Source organism: Ambystoma mexicanum, chromosome 9 (genome assembly GCF_040938575.1).
Source record: "Ambystoma mexicanum isolate Mex_15411 chromosome 9, UKY_AmexF1_1, whole genome shotgun sequence".
NCBI classification, from domain to species: domain Eukaryota; kingdom Metazoa; phylum Chordata; class Amphibia; order Caudata; family Ambystomatidae; genus Ambystoma; species Ambystoma mexicanum.
In genome coordinates, this window is record NC_090931.1 from 628,778,307 (window position 1) to 628,801,824 (window position 23,518).

Here is a 23,518-nt window from a genome sequence, read left to right on the forward strand (position 1 = left end):
GGAACGCGCAGTAGGCTAGTACAGTTTAAATGCAATCGGTAGGAGCACTAGGAGCAGTAGGCTGGTTCAATTTAAGTGCTGGCTACAGGATCATAGTGGGCAAGATCAGTTTAAATGCATTCGGTAGGATTGCATATTAGGCTAGTTCAATCTAGATTTAGGTAGGGTCGCAATAGGCTGGATCAATATGGATGCATTTAATAGGATCGCGCAGTAGGCTAGTTCAATTTAAATGTTGATTACAGGATCACAGTAGGCAAATTCAGTTTTAAATACAATAAATAGGATCACAATGCAATGGGCATTACGGTGCGCAGAGGTGCAGTTACAGGGTGGGGCAAAAGTAGTAATACTGGCTAGCATCATAACAGCGAGATGTGCACTATCAGTACGGTCATTAGAGCTGCAACAGATACAGTAAATGAAACAGATAGAGTGCACAGTCAAATCAGGTGATGTGCTGGTAGGCAGAAGTTACACAAGTAGTAAGCTTGGTAGAGCTGCGAGGCACACAAGGCTAGACAATGAAAATGCCATCATGACAGTCATGGTAAGTATGGTTGCTACGTTAGTATGGAGCAGCAGAATAAATAGCAGGCATACTTGTTATGGAATGAGAGTGGGTATGCACTAGTAGAGTGTGGGTGCTATGGCGCAAGTATGGTGTAGAGTCGTGCCTTAAGGGCAATTTGTTTCACAGAACAGTGCTGTGGTGACAGCATAATAACGTGCATTCACAGGTAGACGTGAGTATCATACTGCTGCAAGTCTCCAGGGTGCTGCTAAAGAGAGTGGTCATGAGGGCACGCTGGATAAGGAGAAACATGGGTTCAATCTGAGGGTGGAATGTGTAGGAGATCACTGCCGGATGGTGTGACCAGACCTATGTATTAGTATGGCACATCCAATATGTGGTTAGAGTACTACGGTAGGTAGAACCAGGATAAAGGTGGGGATCGGAATACAGTGAGATAACAGGTGAAGAGTCACAGGCGTGATGAGTATTAGCGGTATCCGATGGGTCGGGGAAGATTCTTACCCTAGGAAAGTCTGGTGGGTGTTGAACGGAGCAGCGTTGCTGGCCCCTTGGCCCCAGGCGGCCACGACAGGCCAAGACAGGTCCACGGCCTTAAGTACCAAGGCCTTGGGTAAACTGGCCAGCCCACACCTTCTGGCGCACGCGTAAGTCAGATAAAGGGTGCGAGGACCAATCTGGGTCATGGCGTCGTGTTGCTCGGCAACGATTTCAAACACAATAGTGGCGGCCATCTTAGTAAGAGGGCAAACATTTTCAACAGCAAATCAGCTGTGGAGCGAGTCGCTGTAGCAGTAGACCACAGTATCTTTGAATAAAATGCACAAACCGGTAGGTTAGCAGTGCTGGAGCCACTGCAACTGCGTATGGCTTCTCCTGAGTGCAAGATTCGTGCATCCTACTTCGAGCAGGGTGGCTGGGCAGGTGGTGGGGAAAGAAAGGGCTCATGCCCTCCTCCTTGGCCAGGTTGGAGGAAAGATTATTAACTGCCAATGGTAATCCCTATGACCATTCCCACCCACTACTGGCCCCTTTTCACCAAAACAGAATTTCACTGGATCTCCGAGCTAGCTCCATCAAGCAGTAACATCAAACTGTGGTCTGCCAGTGCTATTTTTGTTTTATTTAAAAAGTTGTTTATAGTTAACATATAAGTTATGAACTTTTACAACATAACAGATGTTTACTTAATAGTAAAATTTCATTAAATTAAACAAACATATATATACAAATTTACTAAAGTGCTATCAATCTTTATACATAATTTACATCATAATATGTAGTTTTTACAAGACACTGTTTTCAAACTAAACAGAATATTGTGTATGACCAAAGTTCAAACTATAGTGACAACCAAATCTACCCAACACTGAAACAATCATTAAGTTTCCATCATTGTGCCTGCAGTTAAGCTAGTATTTTTATTTGTCAAATCATCTTCAATTTTAAATATTAACCGAGACAAAGCCAAAATCAAACGCATACTGTCCCCGTACATGCAACATTCCCAAAATACAGTTCTTGCAATATCAGTTTCAGCTGGACAATATTCCCCGAAAAGGGTGCGTCTGTCTTCCTCAAAATGAGGACAATAGACCAGTATATGTTTTTTCGATTCTGTTTTTTTACAGAGACAGAATCAATAACTTATGTCACTTTTCAGAGATTTAACCAGATCCCACCTTTGCATACGTTCCAAAGTGGAGAACTCATTAAGCTTAAATCTCAAATAGATGTTTCTGACATTGTTATACAGACATTTGATCATATATAAAGGGCGAAATCCCCTCTTTCTAGTTCTCTATGCATATTCCGTGTATAAGGAATAGTCTTTATTTGTATCTAAAGTCATAGTCTAATCCCAATCGTATAATTTGCATTTGTTTTTAAGAAGCCCACTTTTTAAATCTTCAATGGATCCACCAATTGATTCTAAAATTGTATCCATTTTTTTTTTTTAAATAGTTCCAATGAGAGTACTGAGCCACCCATTAATATTGCATTTAGATCTTGGAAGAGTTAATCACTTGGAGGTGATAGCATTTTGGCATATCTAGAAAGTTGTTGCCACTTCCATATTGCTGCTAATGAAGATAAACCCAATTTGTGGCGTACACTCAAGTTGGGCATTGAAACAGCCAAGCCCAATGTTCGTTTCCATAAGTTCCCTTGAATCTTATTCAGAATTGAGTCTACGTTCAACAGCCACATGTCCAAACTAAAAAGAATGATAGGTTCAACCTTTAATAGGTAAAATTCAATAAGGGGTAACATTGAAAATTTGCAATATTTCCCACATATGACCTTCATCATTGATAGCATTGTACGTGATTTAACTTTCAGATACTCCTCCCAAGATTTATATGAATTAACATCCACTAAGGAATACCCAAGATATTTAATAGTATTTGCTTGTTCAAGTCTAGTTCCCGCAATAGTCCAAAAATAGGATTTAATCTTTTTATTGTTGTGAAAGATAATAATTTGGGACTTTTTTGGGTTAGCCACAAGATTATGTTTCAGGGCATACTCATGAAAGATGTTTAATTTATTCTGAAGTCCCCAGGGAGTCCTATCAAATAGGACAATGTCATCTGCAAAACATAACCAATCTATTTTAAGGTTCCCTAATCTTGCTGGGAACATATTTGATCCAATCCACAGCATGTCCATGTCACAAAGATACAGGTTAAACAAGGTGGCTGCAAGGTTGCAAACTTGTTTACCACCTGTTTCAGTGACAATCGGCGGAGTAAGGGTCCCTTCTTTATTGACTCTTACTTGAAAAGAGGTGTTATTGTGGAGCATAGCAATTAGTTGTATGAGCCTTTTGGGAAAACCAAGATGGAGAAGTTCAACCCACAGCACTTCCCTAATTACACAATCGAAGGCACTTGTTAGATCAAGAGATGCAATATAGATCGGTCCCGTACCAGGTATCTTAGATTTAGCAAATATATGAGATATTAAAATTGCATTAAGGGATGTTCCGATATTCTTCTTAAACCCAGTTTTGAATTTCGAATAGATGTTATTCGAATCAATAAAGTTTTGCATCTTTTTTAATAACAAGATCGCAAAGACTTTGGCCGATGCGTCCATTAGGGCAATTGGCCTAAAATTTGAGGGATCTTTGGGGTCATCCTTTTTGTAAATAGGGACAATGATCGCGTTAAGCCACGTTTTTGGAATAGAGTTTGATTCCATGATGTTTAGAAATTTAGTATAGAGAATTGCCGCCCAGAAGATTGAGTCATCCTTAAGTATACAGGAAGGCAGACCATCTGGTCCTGAAACATTCGAGAAGTTCACATTTTTTATTGCATCAACTATGTCCTCCATTGAGAAAAAAAACAACCCATCATTATGATGTTGATTCAAAATTTCTGAATTTATGTTTTGGAATTCAGAAGGCAATTTGAATTTTTCACCAATATGCCTTTTCCATAATTCAACTGATATTGAAGAACTTAAGTCATGATCCTCATGTCTGTTATTATCATTAATGATGGACCATAAACAGAAGGTGTCATTCTTAATCAGTGCTTTTGTAATATTTTGGTTGTTTATTAGGTTAATCCTATACTTAATACCTTTAATCACGTTCCTATACTTTTGTCAAATTTTCTGTTTGAAACGTGTGTAAGAAGCCAAGTCCAGGTTTAATCTCGACAGTTTCCTCAAGCAGCAGTTCTTTTCACGTTTCAGAGCAGCTATTTCGGTGTTGTATGTTTCTTGATGTCGATTGGAGGAGTACCCAGTGGTTTTCAATACATAAAATAGGTGATTTTTGATTATCAGAGCATTCCATGCCTCTCTTAGAGACGCATTATATCTTGTGTCTCCTCTCTCTGAGACCCTCCATACATCTCTATGTACAAGATAGGTCAATTGTCTACAAATATGGGGATGCCACCCCACTAAAGTTTGGGCACGTTTAATCTTTACTAATTCGAGTACAGTCTTTTTCCAACGGTATGGATTGGAGTCTAACAGTCATAAGGATAGGAGCATGATATGAAGCCACTCCACTTCTACTCCAAGTACCCACATGTGATCCTGGTTCGAAATACACCCGCACAATATCCCAATTTTGAAAATATTGATTCCATTGCTTCCCTCGATTCGCTAAGATATCTTTTTGCTTAGATGTTTTGAGATTTACCTCATGTTTACCCAAACTAAGACAAATGGAGTTGAAATCCCCTTCAATCAATATCATATAGTTTAAGTTTTGCTCTGTCACAATCTGAAGAATCACATCTAGTTCATCCAAAAACTTTTGTAGAGTGGAGGCTGCTAGATTAAAATAAACACATAACAAATCTGGGACATCCAATTAGACTGAATTCAAGCGCCAAGATGCCATTTGCAGAATATAGGATTTTCGATTTGTGATTAATTGAATTACTGATCAATATCGCCACACCACCAGAGGGCAGCCGGCCAATCCTTGTCATGCAGGTGCACTGAAAGTGGTGTAGCCATCCACCACAAAAGAGTTCAGACACATAGTTTCTTGTACGAGTAAAACCATGGGAGACCTAGGTCTCTCAGGAGATTTGAGCCAGTTGCCCAGGTTTTTCATCCCTCAACAATTCCATGAGATGATCAGGAGTTCAATTTCACTAGGATTGCTTTTGTTTTGCCGCCATATCTATTAGGGAAGTCCTCAGTGGTGCTAACCAGGTCAAATTTGAAGCCGCTTCTACCAGTGTTGAAATTTGAGTAATAATGTCTGCCGCCAGTTCTGAATTGGACAATTTTTTCTTGTCACCAGGCGAAGTCTGTTCAGTGGCAAGTGGTTCATCCAGAAAGGCATCAGCCTCTTCTATAGACCGGAATAGACATAGGTCCAAACCACGTATTTCAAAATCTTTCCCATGTTTCCACAACAGCCTTGTTATGATTAAGGATTGGGGAGCACAAATCATATGCAGGTTGTTGTGATTTGCTAGTCTAATCCATTCTATATCATCCGAATGTAATGTCCTCAATTGGAGACTACCTTTAAAGACATTAAATTAAAAGACATTAAATTAAAATGATCTGTTCAGTCTTTGCTGACCATTCGTTTTAGGGTCACTTTGCCATACCGAGATGTACTGAGAGTCCCTTGAGAAAGATACTTCATCCATATCTGTTTCAGAGTTTTTGCATGATTTTTCCGCTTGAGTGTTTTGAGTCCCTTTCATCATCAGAGGGATTTGTGTTAATATTTTTCTGGGTGTTATCAGTACCGTCTTATGTTGGCACAGAATCTTTGTTATTTCCTAATGTGTTGTTTGTAATTGCCTCTAGTATATCAATTTCATCATACCAACCCCTACAATAATAATAATTTGGCATTTTATATAGCGCTACGAACCCTCAGGTATCTGAGCGCTGCTTATTATTACCCACGGTGTGTGGTGCTCATTTATCGACCTCAGAAGGATGAAAGGCTGAGTTTGGCCCTGCCGGGATTCGAACCTGCGTTAGCAAGCTCTGCACCAATGTCAAAGCGAGCGCTCTACTCGCTGTGCCACTTGACCGGCTTGACAATCAACACTAGGACCATTTCCTTGGTGAGTGACTTGTTTGTTCTCTGGAAATCCTATACTTTCATCTTTAACCCTAGCATTGAAAGTGCTGTGAGGTTTTTCTACGTTATGGGTATTGGTTTTGTCATCATTTATACTTTAATTTCTGCTTGTTTTATTTTTTACTGCTGGATAGTACGTAGATAATCAACCTTGTTTCTGATAGTTTGATACTTCAGGCGCCTCTGTGATCTGACCAACACCCTTCTTTAGAATAGCCTTCCCTCTTGAAGATTTTAGTTTTTGTTCTAGAGGGAGCGCTAGATTAAGCAGTGCTTTCGATTTCTCATTAAGTTGAGTCAGGTCTATGACTAGCTCATTGGCTTAGTCGATTTGTTGACCACTTGTCTTAATCCCTTAGCCTTCATTTGCAGTGTTTTGATTTCCCTTATTTTTTGTTTTTTTTACTTTTAGATGTCTCATGTGTGTTTTGGTTAGTTTTTTTCTTTTTTTGGTTAACCTTAGCGCCATTGCCTGTGCGCGTTTCATTTTACGAGAATAAAAAACAGTGTCAGAATCATCATGATCATGTCACTCCATTTCAGCATTGTATGCAGCATTACTCAAAACCCCAACTGGTCCTGTTGGCAGACTGCCATTCTCCTTCTCAACAGAAATGGATTCTGCATTCTCGATCAGTTTTATGAGGGGCTATTAAGATACTCTTCCTCTTCTCCAGGCATTATCGTGCCGGAGTCGACAGCACAAATACCACATTTGTTGCCGTTGTTAATGGAACGATGTTGTGGTATTAAGTGCATCTATTTTTAATGAGTTTGCTTGAATAGCCCTTAACAATGCAGGAGATGATACGTCCACCGCTTTATTCTCTATTTTTGTTCCTACAGTTAATGCTTTTGCGTATGACACTTCCTCAGTCTGAGTGCTTTAGTCAAGCCTCACTGTTGCTTCCGTTTGTGTCATTTTTAGAATACGGGAGTCTAATAAATTCATTCTCTCAGACTGACAAGTTACATATGCCAACATGAATCCTTCAATTTTACATATTTTCCCCGACAGGTCTGACATGTTTTCCTTTATGGAATTCAGAGAAGCGTGAGTGAGATCGTGACCTTTATCCATTAGATTTAGGATGGAGTTGATAACTGGAAATGACACATTTCCTTCACCTCCATCCATTGGATTGTTACCGATATTTACATCAGATTCAAGGGTATTGTTCATGCCATCTTTACTAAGAGATTGATTGTCCTCTTTCTCAGCAATCACGTTATCATGTAAGTCCATAGCTGACCCTGGCCCATATAGATCCCCCATTAGCTGGTTTGTGGGAGAACTAGTAGAGGGTTTCAAAAGTGAAGGAACTGGTACAATGTCATGTTCTAGCATCGGAACACCATATGTTGCATCATCAAGATTATGTAAACATATACTTTCCATTTCAGAGGGAAGAAATACAGCAGGTGATCTTGGTCCCAGGGAGATGCAATAACGTTTTTCCCACTCATTGACTAGAGCGGGTGCCATAATAGACCCATCTGAGATTTCATTATGAGATTTCCTTTGAGTTGAAGTGATTATTTTTTTGTTATGTATAGCTTTCCCTTTGAAGGGAGTCATATGTGATGGATCAACATGACTATATCCCGCCCCCGTGTTTATATCCACATGGATACCCGAGCTGGAGCCCGCATCATCATTAGGTTCAACGAATAGAGATTGGAAACTGTAAGGGACGGTGTTGCCATCCATTTCACGTTCTCTTATTAGAGATACGAGTAGCATTGGATTTGTGTCCTCCGTGCTTGAATCGTGTGTTTGTATAGGCACTGAGCCATCTAGTGCTGATTCCGGTTTGGCAGTAGAGACGCTTTCCCACTGTGCAAACTCCCAACCATATTCAGGTACGAAAGTTAAGTAAAAAGTCTAAGTCCCCGTAGTTTGAGCTAACAATATTGAAATGAGCAAGAACAGCAGATATCAACGTGTGGATAGATTATTATTTACTGAACAATGTCGTACTTACAATCAGTAGGTAAAGTCTCCGCTAGCTGCCCACCGCACCGTCGAACAGTCCAACAGTCAACACTTGCGGACACTTCCGGTGAGCGCGCAGTGCGTGTGACCGGAGGAGATGTTGAGTGGGGAGCCAATCAAGATCGAGGTAAGGGGAGGAACTGTCGACGGTGCAGGGGAGTGGCTGTAGAAAGGGTGAGAAAGAGAAAAGAAAAAAGGGTGTGTGTTTAACTTAGTGAGAGACGTTTAAGTGAACAGCAAATACAAATGGGAGGCAAGTACAAGCGAGTGTAGCGAGTACACGCGAGTAACGTCTACTGTTGAATTTAGACCAATTACTTTCTCCAAGTGAGTCAGCAGCACACGTGTTTAGAGGCACATAGTCCTTCCTCTTGCCTACTAGTTCCAATTGATGAAATCCAACGTTCTAAAAAATGTATAATTTTCGGCAACACGACCAATGCTGGCAGTGTTCACACAGTCCGCAATCCAACAGTCAACACTTGCGGACACTTCCGGTGCGCGTGACCGGAGGAGATGTTGAGTTGGGAGCCAATCAAGATCGGGCTAAGGGGAGGAACTGTCAACGGTGCAGGGGAGTGGTTTCTCCAAGTGAGCCAGCAGCCCGCGTGTTTAGGGGCACGCAGTCCTTCCTCTTGCCTACTAGTTCCAATTGATGAAATCCAACATTTCAAAAAGTGTATGAATTTCAGCGACACGACCAAACGCTGGCAGTGTTCATTCACACAGTCTGCAGTCCAACAGTCAACATTTGCGGACACTTCTGTGTGCCATTTTTAATCAGTCAACTGCAGCTGTAAATGAACCACTTGTGCAAAGAAAATGGCTTAACCAAGTGTGCCAAGGAGACAGACGAGGTTGCTATCATACTAGGTCCAGGGGCAATTCTGATAGAGTAAGTGAATAGATGAAAGTAAGGGGAGCAGATCGGAAAAGAGAGAAAGGGAGAGGAAAGAGAACAGAGAGCAAGCTGTCAAAAAGAATGGAGAAGCAAGAGGGGAGAGCGAATACAATTGCAGAAGTCAGTAGTAACACATACTGTTGCAAGCCAGAATACAAGATGAAGATGGGAACGGCACGATTCAGGGCCGTCATGAGTACAAGATGCAAAGGAAGTCAAGCATGAGAGTTGAGAAAGGGTGACACACTGTGAATCAATGAAGTCTGGCATTAGTTAGACATTTACGGTATAGGCATTAGATAGACATTTTGCAAGCACTGCTATCATATGCCCAGGCAATGGCACCATTTTCTAGCTGTTGCCTTCTCAGAGGAACCAGGAATGAGAGACAGACCCAGATGACTCCTAGTGGTTTCAATAAACTTTCAATTAAATAATAAAAGGGTTGGAAAAAGCCTCACTGTTCCCATTCTAGGAGGTATTTGCCTACCTCAAACGAAACTAAGGGTACGTCCTGTTTCAAGATGTCCAAACCAAATCCTGTGTGCGAAATACTATCTCCTAGCCCTTGCATTCTAGAAACTAACACTAAGGTGATGAAGGATATCTGAAAGTGCACAAATGTTCACGTTCAACAAAAATGTATAACTCCAACCAAAGTAGATAGTGTTCACAGTTCCAAGGAATGGCTCCCTTCTCCAGGTTTCTTCAAAGCAAAACAAAAGCTCAAAGAAACAACTTAATAGCCCAGAAGGATAACTGCCTCCTTTTGTTGTCACAATTCACTCCAGGAGAAATGACTCCCTTCCTCTGGCTTTTTATGACATACAGTATTACTCTAATCCCAAAGGCAAGGATCTTCTTTGGGATTCACCTTTAAAAAAAAAACACAACTTGAGTGCAAGTGCCAGGCTCACAATACACCTGATATACTCTCCTGCCAGGTTCTTCACTCACATTCAATGCAGTTAAAAAATCCTAAGGGCATAGGTCTTCCTTAGGATTCTCCTTTTAGAATATACATTTCTTTTCACACACTTGGCTTTGCCTGGTTTACTCTCCTGCTAGGGCTTTCACCCAACTCTATATGGGTGCAGATCCCAGAGCCGCTCTTCACCTCGTATACTCTCTTTCCAGTACTTTATACAACACACTATGCACAAAACCAAGAGGTATGTGTTTTCTCTTGATTTCTTCCACTTTCTTGCAATCTTCTATCATTATATTTACTATACTTTATTTCCCTGTTTGTCAAATACTGGGATAGTGACGATTACTGAGGAGGCACGAAGGGAATGTCTCATTCCCTACTCTCCATTGCATAAATCACCTACTCTGGTTTCTTATAAGGGTTTGCCGGCATCCCAAACCTCTGCTCGGGCTCACCGGTATTGTGTCTCATGCTCTGCTTCACACACTGTGGTGCGGGTCGTTTTCTCGCTTCCTCAGTTCTCAGGCAGCTTTTCCCAGTAGCGGTACAGTGCTCCTGCAGCACCCTGGCTCTCCATGCTGGTGTGAAGTTTGGCAGTTTCCGCCCCGCCTGCTACGCTCTTGGGTTTTCTCAGCTTTGCATCCCCTTGGCAGCACTCTCCAGCAGCAGTACGGTGTTGCTTTGGTGCTCCGGCTCTCCATGCTGGAGCAAAGCCCCTGCATCAGTTTCTCATCTCACCACCATGACTCGGGAACCCTCTGGGACATATCCCCAGTCCATAGACCGTCTTCTTCCAGCTTGCGCCTTCTTCCTTAAACTGCACGCCATGCACCAACCTTCCAGTTGGTGTCCGGAGGAAAACTTTCTCCAAACCTTCTCTCCAGGTGACGGGAGTTACCTGCTCCTATCGGCTTCTCTCTCTCTTCCTTCAGCTGTCAGCATTTTTAATGTCCCAGCAATGCGTGCTTCTTTCCAACGACTATAGGGCAGCGTTGGCTCCTGTGCTCTAGTGATCCTCATAACTCCATTCCTCTGCTTCACCCGAGTACTTTCAAAGGCTTCATGTACATGGGTTTGAAAATCAGTTCTTATCATTCTACGGATTACAGGATTTTGAAAGATGCCCTCAGCAAGTCTTGTGAGTTGTTGAAAGAGATTGTTATAATAGTCCATCAAGGCTTGAGGAGTGGATGGGAGATCCCTAGAAGTGAAAGGGGGCACTGCATCTCATCTGATGATGTAAGGAAGGCATGGTATCAAACAGTGAAGACAGACAAAAGTGATCCCAGTTCAAGGGTGTTGATTGAACTTCAATGGGTTGGTAGACTGCCTATCTAAACCTAAATCTAAAGATGGGAGCAAGCTATGACCATAAAATAATAACGCAGTTGGCTTCCTTTCCCCACATTTTCAGGAGGGGGCAAGGCAGCACGTGCAGGCTTTGCACACACTCTGGATGCTTGGCCATGAGGTAACAGTTCAACACATAGGCATCAGGGCCTTCCGCCAAAGACTCTCTCTCAATGACAGTCTCTTATTGCAGAGGGCCTGATGTAACAAACAAAACACAAAAGTTCCTTTCCTTTGTCAGGATTTTCACTTTTACAAGTTAAAGACTGGTCTCCCTCCTTTGGGCGCAGACCATGGGTCCCCCTCGTCCAGGCTCAGACTCCTTTTCTGCAATGTTTACAATTTGGTCTCCCTCGGTCGGGCTCAGCTCAGACCAGGGATCCCCCTGGTCTGTGCTCAGATCCTCTTTTCCACAATGTTCACAACTTCGTCTCCCTCGTTCGGGCTTGGACCATGTATCCCCCTCGTCCGGGCTCAGATCACTTTTGATACCAGAATCGAAGACTTTCGAATGTGCAACGGGTTTTGCTTAAACCGTTGCTGGACCACTTTGATTCACTTCACACAATTTACACTTCACATAAATCTTCTACTTTTGTTTCTTTTGTCAGGATACTGGACATAGACCTTCAACTGAGCACATTCACAGTGCCGGACTACTCGGTCATTGGTATCATATCTTTCCTTCTAATGTTCAAATATTCACCAGCAAATTAGCTTCACTTGTGTCTTTCATCACACATGTTTAACAATGTTCGTTCCAGCGCTCATTTTACAATGTTGCTGCTTGCAACCTTGACTTCAACACAGATAAGTCTGGCATCGGTCTCCCCAACTCACCGGCTGTGCTGTTCTCTGTCGCTTCTTTGTTCTTGGAGCCAAGGACAATACCAAGGTGTCTGCTGCCCCTCCCTGCCTTGGTCAGTTACGCAGGAGGACCCTCGGAATCTCAGACACACAATGCAGGATTCTTCAGCCTGGTTTTCTGGTCTTACGTTTTCTGCCTTGAAGGTTTCTTGAAAGTAACGGCTTCCTGCCAAAAAGGGTGTTGCCCCTCTCCCGAACCTCTTGTGCCTGGCCATCTTTCTCCCCTCGTTCATCTGCCGACCTGAAACTGCTGTAACTGTGTGTTTTGCCTCGCACAGAGTGTGCTCTCATCCTCTGCCTTTTATCCATGTGGGGAAGTGTAATGGAAGTCAGGTCTGAGTGATTGTTGATAATTGCCCTGACCTCGCCTGACCATATTATTGGGACATGCCAGGTACACAGCTCGGGTGTGAGTCTGTTTTCTCCCAGATCGGGCTGTCCATGTAAAAGTGTTTGTGCAGGAAAATGGGTGCAGGGGATTGAGTTTCTAAATATCCCATCAGGTAGGTTGGGGTAAAGGTGTTACAGGGAAGAGCGGGATATCGTGTCTCACCATCCGGTGTCTGTGATGCTGCAAATGCATGAGGGACAGGGCCTCCATATCCTTTACTGCTTTTTATCATGTATTCTGTCGTGTTTTCCGCACAGGAGTTCATGTGGTGGTGCAGCGCTCTCCTTTTGTTTTGGTGAACAGACCCATGGGATACCCTTATGGCATCCATGGGTAGGGGTGCAACCCTGTGCCCGTAGTGTATGTTTTTGGGTACCTGAGTGTGACCCAAAGAGCAGGGTATGGGTTGGTGGCAGCTCTGTGCTGAATTGACTGGTGCCATGAGCATCCTCCATTTTGGGATGCCCAGGCCCTGTCATTGGAATTGGGAGATTCCTGATGGAGACAAAATGGCATCCATGACCTCTTGCCTTCCATCGCCTGTTACCTTGATCTTCCCTAAGTCCCGGGAAGCCCTGACTCTGTCCCTTCCCTCTGACTGGCTGTTGGGTGGAAGTTACATATATGGTAGTGTGGGGAAGTGCTGACCAGACTGGCTGGAGCCTTCTCAACGACCGTATGTTGTGGGTACGCCTGTGGGTGGGACCTGGGTGAATGGAGTGTGTGACGAATACGGAGTCTATGTTGTGGGTGTCTAGAATATGGTCTTTGACACAATGACTGAGACAGCCCTGCCCGAAACCGGTATGAATGCAGTGTGGAGTGTTGAATGGCTCGGTACTTGTCCCAATACACATAACTTGTTGTGAGTGTCTGGAGAGAAGTGAATGGCCTGAATGCACTGTGTGCCTGATTGGCTGCCTACTTGCATGAATGCCCTTAGTCATGATTGGATGCTTGAGTATGACCCAGCGGAATGAATGGGAGATCAACAGTATATCTGGGGACCTCTGACTGCTAGGAATCGTGTTCAGAAGCTGAAGTCCACTACGACGAGTAACTGGAGTGAAGCTTGACCTTGAAGCCCTGCTGGACGAGATCAATTGCTGTTGCTCTCCTTCACAATCTGAAAGCTGCTGTGTCTACAAGGACTGACCCAGAGAGGACCTGGTAAGGTGCCCTCTTCCCGGGCTACGAGGGACCATCGTGCACCAGCTGATCTTTGCCTAAGCTCCCTGGTAGACAGACCTTCAACAGGCCGCCGACCCGATACGGGGACTGCTGCAGAACTCCAAAGAGAAGTGCCCAGACTATTGTCCGCCACTGTCGACGACCGCCGTCGCCGACTGGAGCCACCATGCTCCCGTTTTGCCTAAGAACTTCATTGATCCAAGGACTCTCTCGTCCGCATCGTCGCTGCTGTATCTTGCTGGAGAAGGCCTGACCGTCAACACGCCGAGGAGCTTCCACCGGTGGGTTTCCCGCCACCCAAGGACCATAGAGACCCCGACGACTCGACGCCCTTGCTGGGCCACAGTTCTTCAAACTCTTTGCGGTCCAGAACTATCGACACTGAGGTTCCCCGCACGCCTCTTCGTTGCAGGACGTTTACGCTTCCCCGTCAATGAGCACCGCTAGGAACGACACAGCCACTTCAACATCGTAGCTCGACCTGTTCTCAGTCGGACGTTTGATGACCCGTGACTCCTGCTTGAAAGGGAGGACACTCAAGAATGGCCGTTGATTCCCCGACGAGGAACACTGCAACGCCAAGGTTCTTTGGGGTTGCAGAACTATTGGAAAGTCTAGTGGGAACAATATATGGACTGGGCTTGTGATACATCTTTGCTTTACAGGTTGCCCAGGTGGGGGGATCTCCACACAGAACTTTGTCCAGTGGTACGGGGCCAGCATTCTGCCAATTGTTCAACCATCTTGCTTTCCTTCCTCTCTCTACTGCTGGTTTCCTCTTTATTTTGATCTGTGTGTCATTCTGACCGTATGCACTTTAATGAGATCTGATAACGTTAGTGGTACCACTTTAGAACAGTATATATTTACCATTGTTGATTTTCGGAGTACAAAGTGAGTTATCGTGATAGTGTATGTGACCTTGAATATTAATTATATAAAACTGTGTTTTAACCGATACAGTGTGCGGACATTCCTTTGTGGGTGCTTGGGGACTACACTGTACTTAAGAACCAGCCCGCATCACCTCCTGAGAAGCTAGGCCTTGATTGCTCGACCACGCACCAATAATAGAGAATCTTGGCTGGGGTCCTCTGTGCCTCTCCTCTACCATATAGAGAGCGGAAGTACAGACCCCCCCCCACCGGCGTCTTTACAGAGTCCCACTCCAACTCCCCGAGGAGCCCTCTCCCAGGTGATCCTCCTGCACTGTTCCACCGTCAGGGCCTGGATCCCAAAGCGATGGCTTTGCCCTGGCCACCTGAGAGAGAGATCCGTGGGGTCTAGCGGGTGAGACACCTTCTGGTTTCTCAAAATGTCTGTCCCCCGCCCCAAGGGTCACCTCCCCTCATGTGATCCTCCCTCGTACAGCCACCCTCAGTGTCAGGATCAGGTAGCAGCTGCCATCCGCAGGCACATGAGGAGAGGCTACCTCCGGGAAAGGAGTAATGACATCAGATTCATCACATAATCTTCCCCTAATACCGCTGGTTCTTTCAGCATCTATTGGAAACAGGAAAGAAAATCTACATTTCCCTGATCTCTTCCTTTTCGATGTTCTACCTTGAAGCAATAGGGCTGCATATCTAGGAACGAACAAATAACTTGCTCTTGGTGTCTTTGAGAATGCTCGTCCATGTTAATGGAAAATGATCAGTGATCAGCCTAAACCTTCTGCCAATGAGATAGTATTTTAAGTATGAGACTGCCCACGTTATGACTAGTGCCTCAAGCTCAATTGTGGCATAGTTATATTGCCTAGGATATATTTTATGACTGATATAAACAATCAGATGTTCGATGCCATCATTCTCTTGGGAAAGAACAGCCCCTAACCCAATATGTGAGGCATCATTTTGTAAAAATAACTCTTTGTTAAAATTAGCCACTTGTAATACTGGCTCACTGCATAAAATGAGCTTGAGTTTATCAAAATAGTTGTGATCGTTACTCCATTTTATCTTTTGTGGCTCTGCGCTATTAAGCTCATCAGTGAGGCAAGAGGTAAAAGAAGAATAACTGGGGATGAATAATCTATAATACCCAACTAACTCTAAAAAGGCCCTTAGATCTTTCTTGGTTGTTGGTATTGAGGTTTTTTGCACAGCTTTCACCTTTTCACTTGGGGTTGAACAACCGCATTTCCCACAGAAAACACAAGATAATTGACTGCGGATTGTGCCAAGTGACCTTTTTGTTGTTGCAGTGAGTCCAGCTTTCCTCAATGCTCTGATGACTAAATAGAGGTGGTGCAGGTGTTCTTTCCATATCCTACTGTGAATGATTATATAATCAAAATAAGATCCACAGAAAGAGGAGTAGGGCCGACGGGCTTGGTCCATTAACCTTTGAAATGTGGCTGGTGCTCTGTGCAGTCAAAAAGGGTAATACCTTAAAATTGAATAGTCCAATAGGGTTGAAGAAAGCAGTTGGCTCCCTGTCCTCTGGGTTAATAGGTACTTGCCAGTAACCTGTTGTCAGACCAATCGTAGAGAGGAAAACAGCTCCCAACCGATCAAACATGTCGTCTATCCTTGGCAAAGGATAACTGTTGAATTGGGATACCGCTTTTACCTTCCTGGAATTAATACAGAATCTCCACGATTGATTTGGGTTGGCAACAAGTACCATCAGAGAGGACCAAGGACTCTGGGATGGTTCAATAATATCAGAGTGTAACATCTTCTCCACTTCCTGTAGGACTATTCCTTTTCTTACTTCCAGGATCCAATATCATTTTAACTGGACAACCTTTCTTGGGGGTGTGCAGATGTAGTGAAAAACCCCTCTACACTTCCTGGTTAATTTCTGAAGACATCTGAAAACTGCTCCAATAAATCTTGTAGGTGTTGTTTTTGGGTCTTTGTTCATTGAGAGGGAATTAAATTATGTGCATCTGTCTCCCCTTTTACGAGACTAGTCAGTTCCAGTGTGGTGTTCTTTACAGGGTCCTGGCTCCATTCCATAAGGAGGATCATATGATAGGTACGAGTCTTGATTCGCCTATCGGGTTGGGAGACTCGATAGTTGTATGACCCCGTTTGTTCAATTATCTCATAGGGTCCATGCCACTTGGAACACATCTTGTTCTCGGATGTCGGCAGGAGAACAATAACTTTCTGTTCAATAGAACAATACCCAAGTAGGGCCTTTTTATCATGAGAGGTCTTTTGGTTTTTTGGGCTTTAGCCAGATAGGTTTGAACTATTGCTCTCACAGTAGCCATATGTTCTTTTAAACAAGGGGGCGTTTGTGACAGTGGTAAGAGTGCTTCCGCCCTCTCCTCCCAGGTCTCCCTTAACATGTCAAGGACATTCTGTGGTTCCCTACCATACATTAATAAAAATGGGGAAAACCATGTGGATGATTGTGGTGTTTTACGAATGGCAAAAAGGGCCCACGGTAACGAATCCCAATTTGTGTCATCAGCCTCAACCAATTTTTGAATTACATTCTCAAGGGTTTTATTGCAGCATTTCACTAATCCGTTGGTTTGTTGGTGGTAGAAAGAGGTCCTTAGAGTTTTAATGTGCAGGATCTCTTTCACCTCTGCCATTAACCAACTCATGAAGGTAGTCCCTTGGTCCGTTAGGATCTCCTTCGGGTAACCAACTCATGAAAAAAATGGGATTGCATGTTTCAAAATTTGTTGGCATGCATTATTGCATAATGAGAACGCTTCTGGGTATCATGTAGCATAGTCTACAATTACCAAGATGTAACGATTCCCCAACCTAGATGGATCAAGTGGCTCAACTATGTCCATACCTATGCAGGAAAAGGGCACATCAATGATAGGCAAGGGTTGAAGCAGAGCTGTGTGGGTATTTGGGAGCTACTCTTGACACAGGGCGCAAGTAAGCATGTCGTTTTCAACATCAGCATGGATTCCAGACCAATAGAAGCAAATTATTACCTGCCCCCGTGTCTTGGCTGTTCCCAAGCGCCCACCCATTAAGTGGGAGTGGGTGACCTCCAGCAACATCCTTTTATGAATTTTAGGTATCATAATTTAGGACCTAGCGGTATCATTGGGGCCAAGATCTCCTCTATAAAGTAATCCCTGTTTTAGAAAGGATGCCTCCCCCCTTCAGCCTTCCCCCCCTCTGCTGATACCACATGTAGAAAAGCCTTTGCTAGCAAGGGGTCATTCCGTTGAGCAAATGCTAAATCAGGAACAATCACAACTTCCTCGCTAAGGGGTTTTGGTTTTACCACTTCAGATGTTAATTAGGGGATCTTTATCTGCCTCCCCAAAGCCTTTTCCCCCTCTCCCGGTTTTATCGACTTTCCTATTCTCCTCCACTTTGGCAAAGAAAAGCTCTCTGCAGGATTCCCTGAGCTATTTTCTCTCCCACCTTTATTTGATATGTGTCTTTCCCACTGTTTTGAACTAAGATCTTCACATTACCTCTATAGTCGGGATCTATGATGCTTGCTAAGACATCCAGGCCATACCACCAAGCTAAGCCAGATGTAGAGGCTAATCTGACATAGGTGCCTGCTGGGGGCACTGATACAAGGTCAGTGGTATTAACATTCTGTCTCCTGGCTGCACAAAGTCTTCCCTGCTACTGCATAGGTCAAATCCAATCGATTTTTCTGTAGCTACTGATGGATTGGAGGCTCGGTTGCTAGGTTTTTCAAATCTGAGGGTTCCCCAGTTTGTGTTAACTGAGCCAGAGAATTGACTCGCCACACACTAGAAAACAACCTGCGCCACACTTGTGTAGTTGAACTTGTTTGTATTTTTACAGTCTGGTGGTGTAAATAGAATAACCATTGGTGCCCTTTAGGATAACACGTGTTTCAACACATCAGTGTCCTTTTCAAATCAGGGTTCATACAGACTACATTTCATATTGCATGTTGAACCCAAAACATTTGTAGATACCAAAGAAAAGTAATAATAATAAATCAACACATCAATGATGTTAGTTAAAGAATCACAGACATTGAGGAGGGGTGAAAGGGGCGGAGGTTGTAAGGTTGTGGAGAGGGAAAAATATGAACAAAACAGAACAAAAAATAAAAATAAGTAAATCAGAAAATATAAAACAAGACAAAAAACACAGCATCAGTTTTGCAGTTCCAATGTCTCTAGGTCACAGTATTGTATAGATCAACATTATTGCCCAGGCAGGGTCTTACCTAAATTCCATATCACTTGTTTCAATCTGGGTAGCCATTAGTTCACGGGTTAAATCCCCATGGGAAATGAATTTGTGAAGATCATTTGTCAATGGCTCATGAACATTTAAAGCATGTGTTAATATTTAGGGAGCGTGTTGGTGTTTCCCTCTGTAGTGCACATTATGTAGAGTGCCAACATTTTACTCCTTGACGTTTGTTTTAAGGATTCATTTCGTATTGGTATTACAGATTGATATATTGTACATATGTTATTTAATTCTCCCTGAATTCTCGTTGTCTTGCGTTTAAAAAGCCATACAAGTTATATTGGGTTCTCTGTAAACAAATTGCAGAGCAGTGTTCAAATATGTCCTCGGTTACGCGGTCGCATGCATTCATGTTTCTTTTGTTTTAGTATCAGTTCGCGTGCTTCGCGGAATATAGCAGAAGCTTGTAGTTTGGATCCCAGTAGGGTCTACACACGAGGAGCCACGGGATAAGTGGACCTTTAAGAACAAGCCCGCTCGAACAAACGATCGTGGTCTGAAGGGCTTACCTGTAAAGTTTCTTTCGATCTCTAGGCGTCGGCTCCAGTTAATGGTCGTACGGAGTAATATATACAAGCTTTGCCTAGGCAACATTTGTCCTACTTTGGTTTCTGTTGTTTCAAGCCCGTGGATGAAAAGCCGGGCGCCATGTTTTGGGCTGAAATTACATAATATGTATAGCAATGACAATGGAAAGCCCCAATGTGCCCCCATTTTGATGGGAACTAGAAGCAAATTAAACATACATTTTGTTAGAATTGGCATTTCTGATGGTATTATTTAACCCCATTATTACAATATGTAAATATCACACTTGTTTGTAATGTGATGTAAAAAATAAATATTTTTGTCAAAAATATTTTTTTTTGTGTATATCGTGTGGGGAGTGGCTTGACTACTACCAAAAGATGATTCTAGTCATGGGTATTTAAATGATGGTGAAAGTATATATATATGTATTCCGTGTTGTCATTCCCTCCCTACAAAGATATGTATCTTTATCTCATACACCATATGTGAAGAACGAGGAATGAGACACAGACACAGAGGACTTATAGTGGTTGCTATAAACTTTTATTCAAATAATAAAATGGTTGGAAAAAGCCTCACTGTTCTTATTCTAAGAGGCATGTTTACTGCCTCAACCAAAACTAAGGGTCTGCCCTGTGTCAAGATGTCCAAAGCAAAAATGCCTTGTGTCCGGAATCCTATCCTAGCCCTCACATTGTAGAAACGAATTCTAAGGTGGTGAAGGATGTCTCTTTGGCCTTGAAAGTGCAAAATGTTCAAGTTTAACAAAAACTCCAACCTAAGTAGGTAGTGTAACGTGCAACTCAAGTGATGTGGAGGTGGAGCTTTCCTCGGCTCGCTGGGTACCTTCTTGGCTCATAAGATCCTCCTCCAACTATTTAACCACTGGGACAAGTAACCATAAGTCCAGTGGCTCAACTTTGGATTTGCCCAATCATGTATCACGCTGTTTCCCGCTGTGTGGAAGTGCGCACACCTGCTTGGTGAAGGAGGGGCTGCGAGCGGCTTACCATCTGCCTTCCATAAACAGGATACTCAACGCCCAGCGAAGCGGGGCTCCAAGCGGGCTGTTTCCCACTGTGTGGAAGTTCCCTCGATGGTCCTGTGTTGGATTATGCAGGGATCTCGTAGTGACTCCGTCCTATACAGCACCCAGGAAAAGACTGAGTTGCCTTCCAGTATCTCATTAGTATTCCACCAGGGGAGAACTAAATGAAGTGAAAGTTTCAAGCAGCCTAGCAAAGATTTTCTATTCTACATCTGGGCATACCCGCTGCACCTGCAATCAAAAGTGGCAGCGACTCAATTCATTGTTCGTCAGAGATTCTGTGTCATGCCTCTTTGACAGTGTCCGTCGCTGACAAGACAACAAGGTAACATCAATCCGCGATTGCCTTCGAGCCTGGCTTCTCATGTACTCCCGGCAAGGCTAATGTGCCTATTTCTATTACACATTATTGGGGGGTGAACTTCTGTTATCTATTGCAGGTGGGCCCAGTGGCTGTGAGAGGTTTTGCCTTGTGACATATGGTCATTGATTAATAACGCAGAGAGGACCCCTCTTCCCTTGTGATATACACTTTTTTTGCTACATTGGCCATTTCAATTTGTACTCTTGTACCCCCGCCACCACGGGAAAACCTGGTCAGTTGCGAGGACAGAGTGCTCCCCGGTCCACTGTCCCCTGTGGGAAGCCCGTTCTGGTGTAGGCTGCAGGGGTTGTGGGGGCTGTTTTGTGTAAAGAATCTTTGGACTTTGTGTGGAGCTTGCAGACGGACCATGGATCTATGTAAAGCTGAATATTGAGAAGATCAGGCTGCCACAGAGACGCTGCCTAATTGTAGACTAGTTTTATAGTTAAAGTATAATCTTAAGCAGCCCCGGAAAGTGTGAATTTTTTTCCCATGGGCTCAAAATCTGGCAGCGACCTTTGGACAATGAGTTGGCCGCAGGCGAGGAAGGGGAGATGGACTCTGGCTGCCCCTAAAGCAGTAAGGCGTGCCTTGCCTGGTCTGTGGGCAAAGAATTTAAAGTTGCACAATACTTGGACTAATATTGTTTTACCATCTCAACAACATTGTCGGGATTCTACCCATTTAGGCGGTATTAACCTTTAATTTGTTTTTCGTTCTTCAGTGCAATGTTTCAGGTTAACTGGGACAACCAGGTGAACTATTTTAACTAAGTATTGGACCTAGGTTGATTCTAGGATTAGGGTTTCTAACAAATCTTATAGTTTTTATTTTCCAAGCTCTTAATTCTTATTTTACTCTACTTAGCATTTGTGTGGTGAACAGTCCTTTCCCCTGGGATGCATTGCACCATGGCTAAACGTAAGCCAATTACATCTCCTTCAAACACACAGCCTGGGAAAAGGCCAGCGGTCCTGGCCTCACACATCGAGGAGGCTAACACCATGATTCATGAGATAGCCTCCTTGTTGTAGGATATCAAGCCTGTACGCCCACGTCAATCGAGTTCATCATCTAGCGTAAAGAGTCTTCCAAGCAGGAAGAGAGGTGAGAGGGTGGGTGATCCCAAGTCACCCACTAACTGTTATTGTAGATGATGGTGAACTTACACAACTGGCTGTGTGCTCGGACTCACCCCTGGAAAGAGATAATCAGCTATAAGGGGGTATAATGCTAAGGCACCCGTGTCCCTTAAGGACTTGAAGAAACTGGCCCATGAGAGCGAGTGACCCAAAGGCCTCCCTGCCTGTTCTTGTAGCCGTGAGTAAGAATCTTCCAGGATATAAAGTTCCTAATCTCCCACTACAGACAGAAGGGAAAAGGTACAAGATTCCTGTAGAGTTAAATGTCCCTGTGATGGGGAGGTGGGGTGAGAAGTCAAGACTAATAGCAGGATTTCTAATATTGGTAGTCCTGTTGAGGCTCTAGAGTTCCCGTATCTGGTGATCTTCTCCCTGACCATAGCTCCAAATGTCCCCACCTCAAACCGGTTCAGTCCCCTCAAACCTGGCTAGCCCCCCTCTCGATACTCTGAAAACTACCAGGGCAGTAGCTCCGGTAAACGATAGTGAGGGCAGCAGTGTGTTTCTCATTGGGGACTGGGTCCCGACTGGCTGTGGGCAATTGCATGCTTTCGTGTGTTTGGGTTGCAGTCACCTGTGGCTTCTAGTAAAAGAACTTCAAGCAGTCCACAAGGCTTTATTTTCTTGAAATTACGAATCTTAAGGGTGTTGTAAAGGCGATGGGCAAGGAACAATGTTGGCTAAACCCAACGTAACTTTGCTGAACCGACTCCCCTATTGACCACACGGCCGCTAGGGGACCCTGTGACCAGCATTGTGCAAGTGATTAAAGATCATAAGACCAGTCAACCCCCGCTGAGGCCCTCTAAACCTCTAAGCACTACATTGAACCCCCTTGGTTCGCACGTGTAAATGCGCGTGCTAATAAACACAGTTTCTATTTGCTTAATGTACCAAAGTTGGTGACCAGGCACGGAGAACTGAGCGACAGCTAAACAAATAAGGTGATTCTTTGGCTTAGAACAAAGAGGGATTGTTACTCCATTGTTAGAGAGGAGATCCTTTCCTGCCAGCGAATGGCATGGTCCTCTGATAGAGATTCCGTCTGGCAAATTTACCTTTCCTGCGCGGCCCGGCACTGGCAGTGCTGCTATCCCCTCAGTCCGTTTTTTCATGCTGATGACGTCAGAGTAATCAACATAGAAAACGAACAAAGGCTTTCAGCAGCACTGCACGGCCCGGTCGCAGGAAAGGTACGATTCATGTTTTTAAAATGTAATATAATTTTTTATTTTAAACAACCATTAGCACCCTTGTAGGGAACTACATGGGTGCTAATGGCGATATGCTCCTTGGTGGCGGACTGACCCTGTAGGAAACGGCACCACCATCCTTGTGAAGAGACCCTTACCTTGGGTGGCGGGCTGTTACCTACAGGGACGGCCTGCTACCTCTGGGCATATTGCCACAATATACCTCTCACATCACGTACTCTTTGCGTAGCTAGTGAGGGATACTTCGCTGAGATGTGCAAAGCAGAGTTGGCCCTTTTTCTCAGAGTGCGTTT

At 43.8% G+C, this 23,518-nt stretch overlaps 1 protein-coding gene across 2 annotated transcripts in view; it reads right to left on the minus strand.

Moving 5' to 3' along the window:
• LOC138488386 (adenine phosphoribosyltransferase-like) overlaps positions 1-23,518 on the minus strand; it is a 278,013-nt gene that overhangs the window by 219,564 nt on the left and 34,931 nt on the right. Inside the window, exon 2 of one of the 2 annotated variants that reach the window (XM_069615324.1) lies at positions 8,105-8,278. The exons of the other annotated variant lie outside the window; for it this stretch is intronic. The gene's annotated coding sequence lies outside the window, so the exon portion shown is untranslated. The remainder of the gene's footprint in view (positions 1-8,104; positions 8,279-23,518) is intronic. 2 annotated transcript variants of the gene reach the window in all.